Genomic DNA, 13,731 nt, shown 5'->3' on the forward strand with positions numbered 1-13,731 from the left:
TGATCCAGGGAATTGGGGTTAATCTGTCCTCAGAGAGGACGGCTGAGAGGGATAGAGGTGTAGGAGGTGTAACGGCAACAAAACCCTGTGAATTCAAATACAAATAGCTTATTCCTATAATATACAGAGGAGCTTGTTATTTTAGTTATCAATATTTGAAGCAAATGTACATAGAATTGAAAAGCTATTCAGATGATGTCGCCTACTTACAAAGCTCATTAAAAGATGTTTTGATTAATTAAAGAAAGAATGGTATTTATGAACAAATGTAGTGAAAGAAATAAACCACAGGTTATAAACATTTTGTAATTAAACTACCAGACTGTATTTAATTAATAAAATAGACTTTTAAGAAATGCCCTTTTAATAACTTAGGACCAAAGTTTTTTAAAAATGATCCCGCGAAAGGGAAGGGGAGAAAGATAAGGAAACAAAAATAAGTTAAAGTCAATTCAGGTGAACAATGAGTTTCCCGTTTAAAATATTGAGATGATTTAACCATTGTATAAACTCTTTCCCAAGCTGAAACGTCATGAACCAGCCAGGATTGGATTTAAACTTGAATCATGCAGACTTGGAGTCCATATACTGCAGAATCTCTGCCTGCTATGAATCCCTGAACCATATTCCAAGGCTTAACATTAGTCCCCAATTCATTTTCTGGGTCTTTTCTCAGCAAAAGGTTGCCCTGCCGCAAGTGAAAGCAGGCATGATGAAGGGACTTGTAATGAACTGGCTCCTCAAAACATTGAATTAAATGGTGAGTAGCGGGTGCTGGACACAACCTATGAACCTTGTGGCTCCTCATTTAAGTGCGTGTCTAATGCTGATTTCAGTACATCAGTTCAGTTCTTCTATTCTGGTTTTGGGGGTGGTCTTGCAAACTGCAGATTTATATAAGTATTATTGTTGTGTGGTACTGAACATACATGTCGGAAATAGCTGGAAATAAAGGCTCTAAATAATGTTGCAGTACCGCCTGAAATCATCTTCACACTGACACGTTACGCCACCATGCACATGCAATAACTGGGGCTCAAATTAAAGCCATATTTATAACGTCATTATATCACCAAGCTACTGCTGCCTCTATATTTATGAATACATTTCTCCCAGCTGAAAGCAGATTTAGACACACTTGTCATATATTCAAATATAAAATACAAAGCACTGTACAGTAAAAGGCTGCTGGCTTTATTTTCAGAAATAATTTGCTTTTTCTTGCCTTTCATGTCATTTAGATGAGCAGCTAATAAAATGAACAGTTAAGAGGATTATGATCAATTTGGGCTCCGACTTGGTTGGGAGGTAATACAGCTCATCAGTGCAACACTGAGGCAGGCGTGAACGATAGGGTAAGTGTGAGGGTAGAGTATTTGTGTGGCCCTGGTCATCGGTAATAACTTATTATATATATATATATATATATATATATATATATATATATATATATATATATATATTGAGAGATAATTTTTTCAGGTATTTTTAAATTGTTTTACAGGTATTTTTCATATCAACAGTAGCAGTGGTGTTTGTTATTACTAACGTGGGAAAGTCTCAACAGGCTGAACACTGTATACATGCTTACTGATTCACATGGGAACGCTTTCAGTACAGACCAGGTCATGGGACAAAGCTCGTTCATTGTTAACTGCCATTAAAAAAAATAAGATCAGCTCAGACCTCTTGTCCACACTTTAACATGGGACACCTATTGAAATACCTCTAAGGCGATTGACGTTCATTTTTTATAACAGTAAGCAAAACAAATGGCTCAACACTAGTGAAAAAACAACAAAAATGGCCAGGACATCTAGCTTATGGATAGATAAGTATGTGATACAGTGAAAACTGGGAAGTAATATGATGCAGTGGTTTAGGCTGAGTTCTGGTTAAAGGTGAGGAACTGGGAGGCAGTGTGGCTCTAGTAACAAGAGCTGAGGACTGGACAGCAGCATGTGCAGGTCTGTAGAGATGAGGTACTGGACACAAATGGGTGGTCATTAGAGGACTGGGAGGTGGCAAGGCTAATTGGTTAGTGTGAAGAAGTGTGTCCTAGTGGAACACAAAAGACTGGAAGGCAGTTTAACCAATTTTGAAGGCCCAGGGGGTACTGTACTTATAATGGCCATACTTGTCCTTTAAAAGTTTTAAACCTCTTGACAAGCAAGGTATTCACTTGAAGGGAGGGAGCTGGATTCATGATACAAGCCCCTGCATCACCCTCTGAGCAGGCAGAAAAGGAGATTATTAGTCTCTATAAGAGCAGTGGCTCCAATCCGTCTCCTGGCTTAAAGAAAAACCTTGCCGGCTCCCAAACGATGGGTCTTATTCCAGAGTCCCACCTCCCTTGGTGATGGAGCTCCGTGATTGGCTCCTGTGAGCTTATGTCTTCTTCTTTGCAAGGTGCTTTCAGAGACCCCATTTTCCACAATCCAAGGATCATCCCCACTCCTCTTCCTTATTTGCCAAGAAGAAAATGAGCCCTCCCCCCCGACTTAGCGTGCCTGCACCAGCCCTGCATCTTAAACAAATCTTTCATTCAGCAACTTTGAAGTAGCACTCTGGCAAATGCACTCAATCAATTATAAATGAAATAATCTCCTTATGATATTAGAGATTTTAAAGTCTAAGAAATACTGGGAGATTAGGGAGCCCAAATCAGTTTTAGCAGTATCTAAAGTGACAGGAGGAGAATAATCGGGAGGAATGGGGAGAAATTTAAAACGATTATGTAGATCTGTGTCACCGGCGAATGTTTCCGCAAATCCGGGCCTGATCTACCGCAAGTCGGAAACAGATTATTCCCTGGCCTCATTTAAAGGGCCTGGATTCTTAAGTGGCTTTTTCTTAAGGAAAAAAAATATACATATATACAGTGTCAGAGGAATGAATGTTACTGGTAGAGGTGGGTTTGAAATACAGGTGTCATCACAAAACATGTGAGGCTTGAGCAGAGGAGCTGGGGAAACAAATACTTAAAGAATATATTACCTGCAATGCCCATGATCAATTTCACCATGTTAAGATCCACGTTAAGATTAAAAGATGAACCGCTACAATGTAAGATTCTTGTTTTCCCGTCTCTTCCTCCTTCAGAAAATGTATGCAGTAATATTGTCAGCTCCCTGATGTATACCAGTAATCTATCTGACTAGTCAAGTGTTGAATAATACTGGACTACTTGTTCATGGCAGTCCCCTGTGTAAGTGTGTGCTACAGACACTGAGTGAAAAACACCACCTCAATATAGACATTAACACTCATGAAGTACTGTAGTTATTTTACAAATTAAATAAACACAGCGTAACATGTTCACAGTGTTCACGGATTATTCTGTCTATATAACAAGTGTAATGAATAGAAAACAATGTTTAAACCTAAATTAAACAGTTGAATTCAGGGAAACTGAATTCAACTGAACTGATTACGCCACATTGTAGCAATGTGGCGTAATCATGAACAATGTGATTCGTCCGCTCGTTCTGTCATTTGATTGGAATAAATGTAAAGATAGGTACCAAAATTAGATCCGAACACATACCTCTATGATTGAGGAGTTTGATACCTTGCTTTTCAGTCCTAAGCGTTACATTGACTCCAAGCCAATGGTCACCGAGCCATATGGTCTCCCAGGTCTCTGCTGTAATTACTATGCCAACTACACTACCTCTTAGTTTTTTCAGCTATGACAAATTGGTCACTTTTATCCCAGTCCCTAGCTCGAACCACTAGGCCACTCCACCCCCCCAAGTCCTGGCCAACTACTCAGCCCAATCCTCGGCTCTAACCACTAAGCCTGCCTGTTTCCTTTCATTAAAAAGCTTTCGGCTCTGTTCTATTCGCCAGCAAACTGTCCAATCCTCGTGACCCCACCATTTAAAGCCCTCTTCGGTTAGAATGAGGGGACTTTTGGGTTGAATGACTCTGGTTCTAGTGACTCTATTATTGCTTAACTTTCACTCTATAGGCTTAAAGGTTTTTTTTTTCTTTTGCAAGCACTAAATCATTCTCCATCGATCTGTCTCTTTCAAAATGTCCCTCCTGTACAGAGCTATTCGCTCTTTCCCTTTTTCAGCCCAATTGAGCTCAGGAAAAAAGGAAAAATCAATAGCAGGCCAGCCCCCCAGGGTCAGAGGTCAGCCGCCCTTGACTTTAGCCGGCTGCGGAGGTGCTGCCGAGGTCGCCGTGATCCGACAGGGGTCTGGAGGGCTTGTCAAAAAGGAAACTTATAGTCATTGATCGTGTGTATGTGTGTGCGTGTGTGTGTGTGTGTGTGTAGAGTTATCAGACCAGTCCTATAGCCCAAGAGGAAGGGGTTTATATAGCTTATAGGCAAAACATATCATCACAAATGGGAACAAAATACCAGAAAAAAAACACAACAAAACAAAACGAGAGAAAAAGCCAGAGGAGAAATGAAGAAGAGGGAGTTTGGATGGGAGGTGCTCCTATGCCACCCTGATGCCAATACAGCTACTTGCAACATCAACAGCTTTTTTTGTTTGCCCACACATGCTTCCTGAATTTAGAAACAGGAGGATGGTGAAGTAACCTCAGCTCTAATTACCAGGTCACTGTCAGTCCTCATGTTTAAATGAACAGGACACACTGCTTCTCTAGTCCTCCACTCGAACCACTAGACCACAATGCCTCCCAGTAGGCGATTAACCTAACCAGTAGGCCACACTACCTATGAGTATTCAGCTCCAACAACTAGGCAACTCTCCTCGTACCCATCTCTAAAAACTAGACCATATGGCACCCCAGTCCTCAGCTCTAACCCCCAGGTTATCTCTGAGTCTTCAACTCTTATTACTAGCAATGCAGCTTTCCAGTCAGTCATAGCTTCCCCAGCCCTCAGCAGACTAGGTCAAATAGCCTTGCAGTGGCAAAAGAGAGAGCTGATTGATTGATAGCTGGATAATTATCATAACTCGACAGAAACAAAGACAGGCTAGTTAACCCCCTCCAGGTCTGGTAGCCACCTGATTATCCTGTGTTTTGTGGAGGTGTAGAAGTGTGTGTGTGTGTGTGAGTGTGTCCCCTCCGGAGAGAGACAGAATGTGCGTGGCATTGTGTAAACAGTGTTCCCCAGTGATACAGGCCAGCTGGACACACCACGCAGCACACCCCACTCCAGAGATCTGGCAGTCACAGGACTTCACATTTACATACAGAGCTCTCATTACAATAAGGATAATAGGCTTGTTTGACAAGCAATCATTGCAACATACCCTTTTCTGCTCCCACATCAGATATCTTTTTTTTTTTTTTCTGAGGACGGCTCATAAGCTGATACGGCAATTTTAAACTCTTTAGTTTGTAGCTCCTTTAAGGCACTGTGGCCTTAACCTTCTTTGGGATTAAGAAGCTTTATGGACAGACTGTGGCCCTCGTCCACTCAAACGTTTAATTTTATTTTTCTCCTGCTAAGAATTTTGATTAATATAATATTTTTAATATCATTTTATAAAGCCACAATTCCCATTCCCATAGTACTGTATATAATAATTTTCCCTTTTTTTCTTTCTTGCATCTCCAAGATTTATTTGAATCAATAATATATTTTTTTTTTCTTAAATTTGGGTATTGTAGTGTATGTTGCCAATCTGTAGTGATTTCCACTAGAATAATTTATATTTAAATACTACTATATCATTTTGACTAACTCCTGTTCATGGAAAGAAATGAATGCTGATTAAGTGTATAATATGAAAAACACATGGAATCTGTCATGAACAGAAGCCTACTTACTTAAACAGGAATGTAATGCTGTTTCATTGATACATAATGGCATTTAAATTACGAACACTTATTATACAGTGACACAATATTACTAGTAGCATGGCAAGTGGTACAGACAAAAAAAACAACACAAAAGTACTGTTTGAAAAAGAGAATGAACACATTTGCAATTTAAATGTAAATGTAATCATCCCTGGTGGCAGTAACTTAGCCCCTTAATCAATTTATCATTTCGAACTAATAGGTAAACAAACATGTCCAATAATCCCTCCCCTCCCCTATTCCTCATAGCTGTGTGCTGTGAGATTAGCTGCAGGCTAAGTGGCCATTAGCATGCCTTCCATAGCTCCTGGGCTCAAGCCCCTACTGATGCAGACCTGCCCACCTCTTTACATGGCCAGTTGGTCCCAGCAAGACTCCATTCACTTGCAGGGACAGGAACTGAAGTGCATCTGGGGACCCAGAGAGTGAGACAGACAGACAGAGGGAGAGAGGCAGCAGACTGTCAGGGTAGTGTTCATCTGCACACTGCTCAGCTCCAGAGTGGAAGGAAATACTTCACAGTGATCAAACATGATGGAAATTAGAGCTGTGCAATAATCACTTCTTCCTTTATCACTAAGTGGCTGAAAAACGATCCTGATAAACATGATTATCATCCAATTTAGATATTTTAATCATATTGCAGAGAACCATTCAAATTTGAGTCTCTAGTAGATCAAGGCTTAGAAATAGGATTAAACTCATTTTTAAAAAATCACAGCACTATAAACTATATTGCCCCAAATAATACATAAAACAGTTATTCTTTATGAACCTTGAGTTATTCTTTATGAACACTGAGTTATTCTTTATGAACCTTGAGTTCTTGTTGTAATGTCAAGCATCAGCTCATTTTACGTGCATCAAGTTAACTTGTAACTAATAATGAACTATCTTCCAATACAACTGAATATATTTCTTTCAAGGAGAGATAAAGCAATACAAAAAAAATGAATATCCCAATAATCAATTATTGACTCAACTCCCTAATGGAAAGACGATACTTGGGTCTGGTTTTGAAATCCACTGAAATAAAACGAACTGCTCTGTTCAACAGTAACTAAATATACAGGACTAAAAACTTTCAATCATACTACTAGTAATTTATGTGTTTATTAAAGAAAAAGAAAAAAAAGGAAATTACCATGAACAAGTAAAGGTTTATTCATTTGCATCTTTTATGCTTTCCTAAAAACAAGTTAAAGATTTTTTTCTATTGTTTTCTTTTTATAGTCTAAATCTTTTGTCATATATATATATATATATATATATATATATATATATATATATATATATATATATATATATATATATACTGTATATAATGAAGTTTCATGTCATGTATTTGAATAGCTGTATACCCAAAATCCCCAAATCCCCAAATGTTCTACCCCACCCCCCACGCACACACAAATAACTACTCCCCAGTCATTAGCCCACACTGGATGTATTAATTACTATTATTATTTAGTCCAGGAATTACAACACCCTCAGGGAGCATCCTAAGTGCCTCTGAATTGCAGTGAATTTCTGCAATTCACGATGGTGCTGTACTGTACTCCTCTGTTCATGCATGTGCCTCAGGATAACCCTTTGTTAATACAGAGCAGATCTGATAGGATTGGAGGAGGAAAGACAGATGTTGGAATTAAAAGACAGAAAGGGATCTCGGATCCAGGTATCTGGGATGTATTTTATATGGAAAAACTCTCTTGAGTGAATCCATTCCTTTAATTGAAAAGAGGAATTTGAAGTATTAGGGCGTACAAAAATCAGAGAAAACAGCAACAGCAAATCAACAAATCCACATACAGTATCTGTGATCTATGAACTTTCACCATGCTAAGCTTAGGCACCGTTATTGGGAGCAGCAACAGCAACAGCAACAGCAAGAGCCAATGTAGTGAAGTCTCCTGACTCCTGAGCCTCAGTTAGGAATTCTGAGTCAAAAAGCGACCCAAATACACACCATGTGGCATGAGCAGTTTCTAAGTTTTCAGTTGGTCACCATTTATGATGTTCTAAAGTTAGTTAAATGGTTTTGTGTAATGTACAGGATGCATTACATATGCCTACCCAATCAGAAGCAAAAACTAATGAGTTCATTACAGCAATAATACCCTCCCACATCAGGCACTTCTTGCTAGGCGGTTGTCTTAATGCTTAATGATTCAGTTATATGGCCAGCAATACCAGTTGCATCAGTTTGTATTGCTTAACACTGCACATATCATCACTTTCCACCATCACAGCATGAGAGCAAATCCTCTCTAGAGACTCGAGCCCCCAGAAAAGGCCTACTTCATTGTACAAACTAGCTGACTTTAGAATTTGGAGATTGCATGAGGTCTCCTGTGGTTTATCTGGGCATTCCCTATGGTGTAATCTGTCTGTTTCCATGTTGCTTTATTATTATTATTATTATTATTATTATTATTATTATTATTATTATTATTATTATTATTTATTTCTTAGCAGACGCCCTTACCCAGGGCGACTTACAGTTTTGTAGGATCCTTGCCCCCAGAGACACATCCCCCTTTCTCCTCTCCACTGAGCCCCTGCTACTGATCAGTGAGCACACAGCCCTCTGCAAACCAATGGGCAGACTTTCAGCTCCTCCTGGTATTTCCCTGTGAGCCTAAGCGGCTGTAATGAGTTGCTGCTCATTGAGCCACTTACGAGATTCCCCAGTCCATTATCCCCCTAATTACCCCACTTGAGCATGCCCGAGCTCCCAGCAGGGGGCAGCCTCGCTAATTGAGCCTTCACACTGAGGACTTCACAACAGTCCGTCCCCCCCACCCCCTCCTGTGTGGAAAAACAATATGGGCAAGACTTTGTAAAACTTTATACCAAGTGTCAGTGCATATGAATACAGGTTGGAATGAGACTTTTCCTAAGGATAAGCATGGAAAATGCAATTTTTTTTCATTGGAATTTGTCGTAAAAAAATATTTTAGAAGGTATGTTATTGCATTTGAATTGCCGCCACTTGTTATAAAATCGAATGTTATACTTTTAATTCCAGGTGCCATAAATATCATAGCATTGTCACAGCATTCCCCATTTGTACTGAGTATTTGAAACATGTTTACGGACTTACAGCTAATATCTGGTCTAAAATAAAATATTATATATAGAGTGGTTGTGTCTGATAGATAGATAGATAGATAGATAGATAGATAGATAGATAGATAGATAGATAGATAGATAGATAGGTCACTAGACTTTCAGACGAGTTTCTTGACACAGGCACATACAAGGCTCACTCAGTGGAGTGGAAGGACCCTCCAGGGAGCAGGCATGGTGATGGCAGCAGGCATGGTGATGGATAGCTCAGTGGGGCCTCCGGCTTCACAGACTAGTGGGAAGAGAGGAATAGCAGCAACAGGTGGAGCAGCGAGAAGAGGAGGGGGGAGGTGATAGACGCAAAGGGGCAGTTAAAGCAGCTGGGCTGGATTAGATTGGAAGCTCCCAGGCACACAGACAGGCTGTCTCCTCGCTCCCTGCCTCCCCGGCACACACATTTAGTGACTCTGGTTCTCTGGTGGGTCATTTGGGCCTCAGTGCGAAATGGAAGCTCTAATTCACAACACACTGAGCCTCTGATTCAGAGTGAAATATGAAACTGCCGCAGAGCAAAAATAAAATGGAATTCATTTCCCACATTAAAGATTTGTCACCTTGGAAATAGTATTTACTGTAAGATTAGTTGGGTTTGTAGAACGAGAGAAAGGTTGGCTAGGTAGGTGGGTAGGTAGACAGACAGGCAGATAGACAACTGCAGCAGAAGTTTGCTACAAACTGCAGACAGTAGGTCTGATCTTACATTTGATCAGTTTTAACTAGACAACACCCAGAATGGAACTTGACTGGGAGAATCATAGAATACAGCAGTGCATCCATTATGAAGGCAATATCTCAAAGTGTTCTGCAATAATAATATGGCAGCCAAATGGGCCAGAGATCAATGACAAGGACACTTCCATGTTTATATAAACCTGCAAAAACAGTAGCACAGCTCACATTTTCCTCTCGCAAATTACAGAAGATAAATCTTCACAAGCCCACCAGTTGTTTTCTTTTATTTTAGAAACAAACATTGCACTGGAGCAAAAGTTTTTTTTAACCTAGCTAGTTAAGCTGCAAATCCCAGGTAAGAGGACTGGCTAGTTGCACAATACGAGAATCCAGTTTATACAGGTGGCAGGTGATTCTGAAAGGATTTGCAGGTGTAAATCATGCTGTGCCAGGGATCACAGTAATCTGTGAGACTTAAAAATGCTGGGTTTAACAATCCACCACTAATTATTTTAAGACAGGGTGCACTATTGTCCTTATCTGTGTAATGCATGATCAACTAATGTAATATTTCTGGTGCAGATAACTTCCTGTCATACTGCAGTCTGGCTGCACTGCAGATTAAAGCAGGTGGCTTTTCAAAGACAATTAAACTACAGATTCATCTGTTGTCAAAAGTCTCTTTTATCAGCACCTGGACATGTTAAAGGGCATCAATAAAGGCAGAAGGAAATAACATTAAAATATAAAGGTACTAAAAGGTACTTGGTTTTCTCTCCCCATTCACTTTGACTAAATGTGTTACCATTAATAGAGCCCCATATGGTTTCCAATGGGCAGATAGAACACAATGATAAGGCTCTGGAAACTTTCATCAACTGTAACACTGGAAGTGATCTTGTAGCGTTGTGGCTGGAAAAGTGAAAATATAGTCTGGAAAACAAAAAAATAAAAGCAAAAGCAAAACATAATAACATATGTTATTATGTTTTTTAGAGGAAAGACATTTTTTAAAGGCATACCATTATTAGTTATTAGTATTACACCTTTAAGTATTGGTGAAAGGAGGGTGGTACTGTCTCTATTTATCCAGAGAGGAGGAAACTTGCAGCAGTGCAATGGTTAATGTGCATCAACTCTGCCCTTAAAGGACAAATACTGGAAACATTATGAAAGTGCGCTACTAATTGATTTTCCAAGCCCTGCGTTTTAACTGTTCTTCTCACTGAAATTCAGAACATTGTTTTTCATCCCTCTGTAATAATAATGGTTGCAACACTGGAGAAGGGTTTAAAAGAAGTGAAGGGGGGGAGTGTATGAGTCTTATTTCATCCCACACAACCATGCAACTATCCTATTTTTCAGTAATGAGCAACGTTTGCATTTTCACTATCTCTTTTTTTTTTTTTTGCTGAAAGCCTGTCAGAAGTTGTTAGTTTCTCCAGTGAAAATAGTCCTTTGGTGTTTCGTTTTCAGTGGAGACCCAAATCTGAGCAATTTTTTCACCCCCTTGTTTTTTTTTTTTTTTTTTTAAGCGAAGGCGGATTAGGACGGGGGGCTTTGTTTAGATAAAGCGGGGGATTAGAGAAGATTTGCCCCCATAAAGTTGTGGTTTGTTGGCGCTTTTATCCCTCTGTGTTGCTAACGCTGTGTTGCTTCTGGATTAAGGAAGTACAATGGGTCTCCTTGTGCTAGAGCTCAAGCCAAAGGGGTAGAGAAGGAAAGAGATAGAGAGAGAGAGAGAGAGAGAGAGAGAGAGAGAGAGAGAGAGAGAGAGAGAGAATGAGTTCAGGAGAAAAAAAACATAGTGAGAGAAACAGGGACAGGATAACATTTCAGCCAACTAAGAAACTAAAAAAGTATACCATGGATTGTAACGTGCCACTTTCATCCAGGCCCGTGGCAGGGTGTGCAACATTATGGAAAATGTCACCCAAGTCAAATAACTTGCATTCACCACTATTATGTGTTACACTTCACTATGACCACAAATACTATGAAACGCCCACTCAGCACTAATTACTCCAAGTGCCACACTATACTGATGGCAATGTTTGTTTCTGCAATCGTTTTCTTATTAACGAATCAGCAACCCTTACTTCTGAGCTACAAGTTAAATTGAATACAATGAATACAGTGCTCAGGCCCAAAAGGAGTGCAATAAACAAACATCGACACACACCAAACTACTGTAAAGTAACAAATGTACACATAATGCTTACTTTCAACTGACTGGACAATCTTACATATATAAATGTAGAAGCTCTCGTAAATAAGTCTGATTCCCTTAGACACACTGTTTATTATTTGTATTAGTTACCATATAAGCTGCAAATTACCAGTTGCATTTACTTGCAAAATAAATAAATAAACAAACAGGGAAATGACACAAACAATTTGCACTGCAATATGACTCCGCCCTCGAAATGTGCAGATTAGAAGATGTCACATACTGTGAGACTAGGGGACCCTACAAAGGGGGTTGCTAATGGGGGTATTACTGGTACTAATTTGTAAAAATATATACAATAATCTTATACATTTTCCAATGATGCATATTATAGTTTGAGTTTTGTGTTTAACTTGACTTTAATTAATGATTTGTCATAGATGGTTTTATCCCAATTTGCGATCAGAACTGTGGGGGGCACTAGATCTGAACTGGGGTGGGGGGGGCGGGGGGAGCATGACCCTGAAGGCTCTCCCTAGGCACTGGCCCTGCTTTCAGCACAAGTGTGCTGTTTTGAAAGAGGCATATAAAAATGATGCCTGTAACTACACTGGGTCTTAGCTCTCAGTTTGCATGCCTCACTGTGAGGCAGTCTGTTACACTTGCTCTGCCTAGGTCAGTTCACCTCAGTAAAGTCTTTGAGGTCATGCGAGTCACTGACTGCAAAATGTGTCCGTCATTAAGGAAGGTGCTGGTTGGTTAAAGACAGGAAAGGAGGAGTTGAAGGGGTGGAGAGAATTTCACTCTCCAGGTGAAACGACCAAGGAGGTTTATGTGTATAACTCAAAGTAACACAGGCAAACAGAACGTTCTTTAACATGGTACCAGATAAATACTACAACATCAAAACAAAATATAAATAAATACAAAAATACATTATTTTACATGGAAATGCATTATTATTATTATTATTATTATTATTATTATTATTATTATTATTATTATTATTATTATTATTATTATTATTATTATTATTTTAAATCAACAGTCTGGAATGCTTGTTTAAAAGGAAGACCAGCCCATCTGGATACTACGAAGATTGGTTTGGTACTAATACAATATACTGCTGGTATAAAGCCCTACTATCAGCCTACTATCCCTACACAGCCTGGTGCTGAGCCCTATATGCTTTAACAGACACATACAGTACTGGATGAAAACAGAGAAAACATGATCGGAGATGCATATTAGGCTAATAGGTTTAGTGATCAAAACATTTTTGCAGCAATAGTTAAACATCTAACAAACTATCTCCTTGGTTTAAAATAGTGTTTCCACCAAAACGCACAATATAAAACAAAACGTGCCGCCTTATCTTTCTAGCTGCGATTGTTTGGCAAAACTCTAAAGCACGTTTCCCCTTGAGAAAAAAAATATGACGGCACCCAGGGGCGCTGGAACTAGGGGTGCTGTGCACATGCTTCCATCATAGACAGGGGTTGCAGTGTTGTTCAATGGCTTTCACCACCCCCACTATAAAAATTGCAGCGCCACTGACGGCACCCGAAAACAGCAAAGTACAGTGGGTCGGCTTTTTTTAAATGGAATTCTACCGCTGCCACATGCAATGCGTTCAGTTCAGTTTATTTGCACCCTTATCAAGTTTCAAACAGATTTTATACAAGGCATATATATATATATATATATATATATATATATATATATATATATATATATATATATATATATATATATATATATATATACACACACACCTTTGGAGCCTATTTTGAAGAAGCAAGAAGTATTTTTAGCCAGAACTCAACATTAAATCGATGCACTACACATAATAATTACCATATATGTTTAGTACATTTTTTAAGGACTGGCGGATCATTCTGTTGCAATTACTGCAAATTAAATTAATTGCAAGAAAAAAACGGTAAAGACAAGTTTCCACGTCT

General features: G+C 39.2%; 1 long non-coding RNA gene across 1 annotated transcript in view; it reads right to left on the reverse strand.

Annotated features, from left to right (window-relative positions):
- LOC131740110 (uncharacterized) overlaps window positions 1-13,731 on the reverse strand; it is a 39,175-nt gene that overhangs the window by 25,169 nt on the left and 275 nt on the right. The window lies entirely within an intron of this gene.

This window comes from Acipenser ruthenus, chromosome 12, assembly GCF_902713425.1.
Source record: "Acipenser ruthenus chromosome 12, fAciRut3.2 maternal haplotype, whole genome shotgun sequence".
Lineage (NCBI taxonomy): Eukaryota > Metazoa > Chordata > Actinopteri > Acipenseriformes > Acipenseridae > Acipenser > Acipenser ruthenus.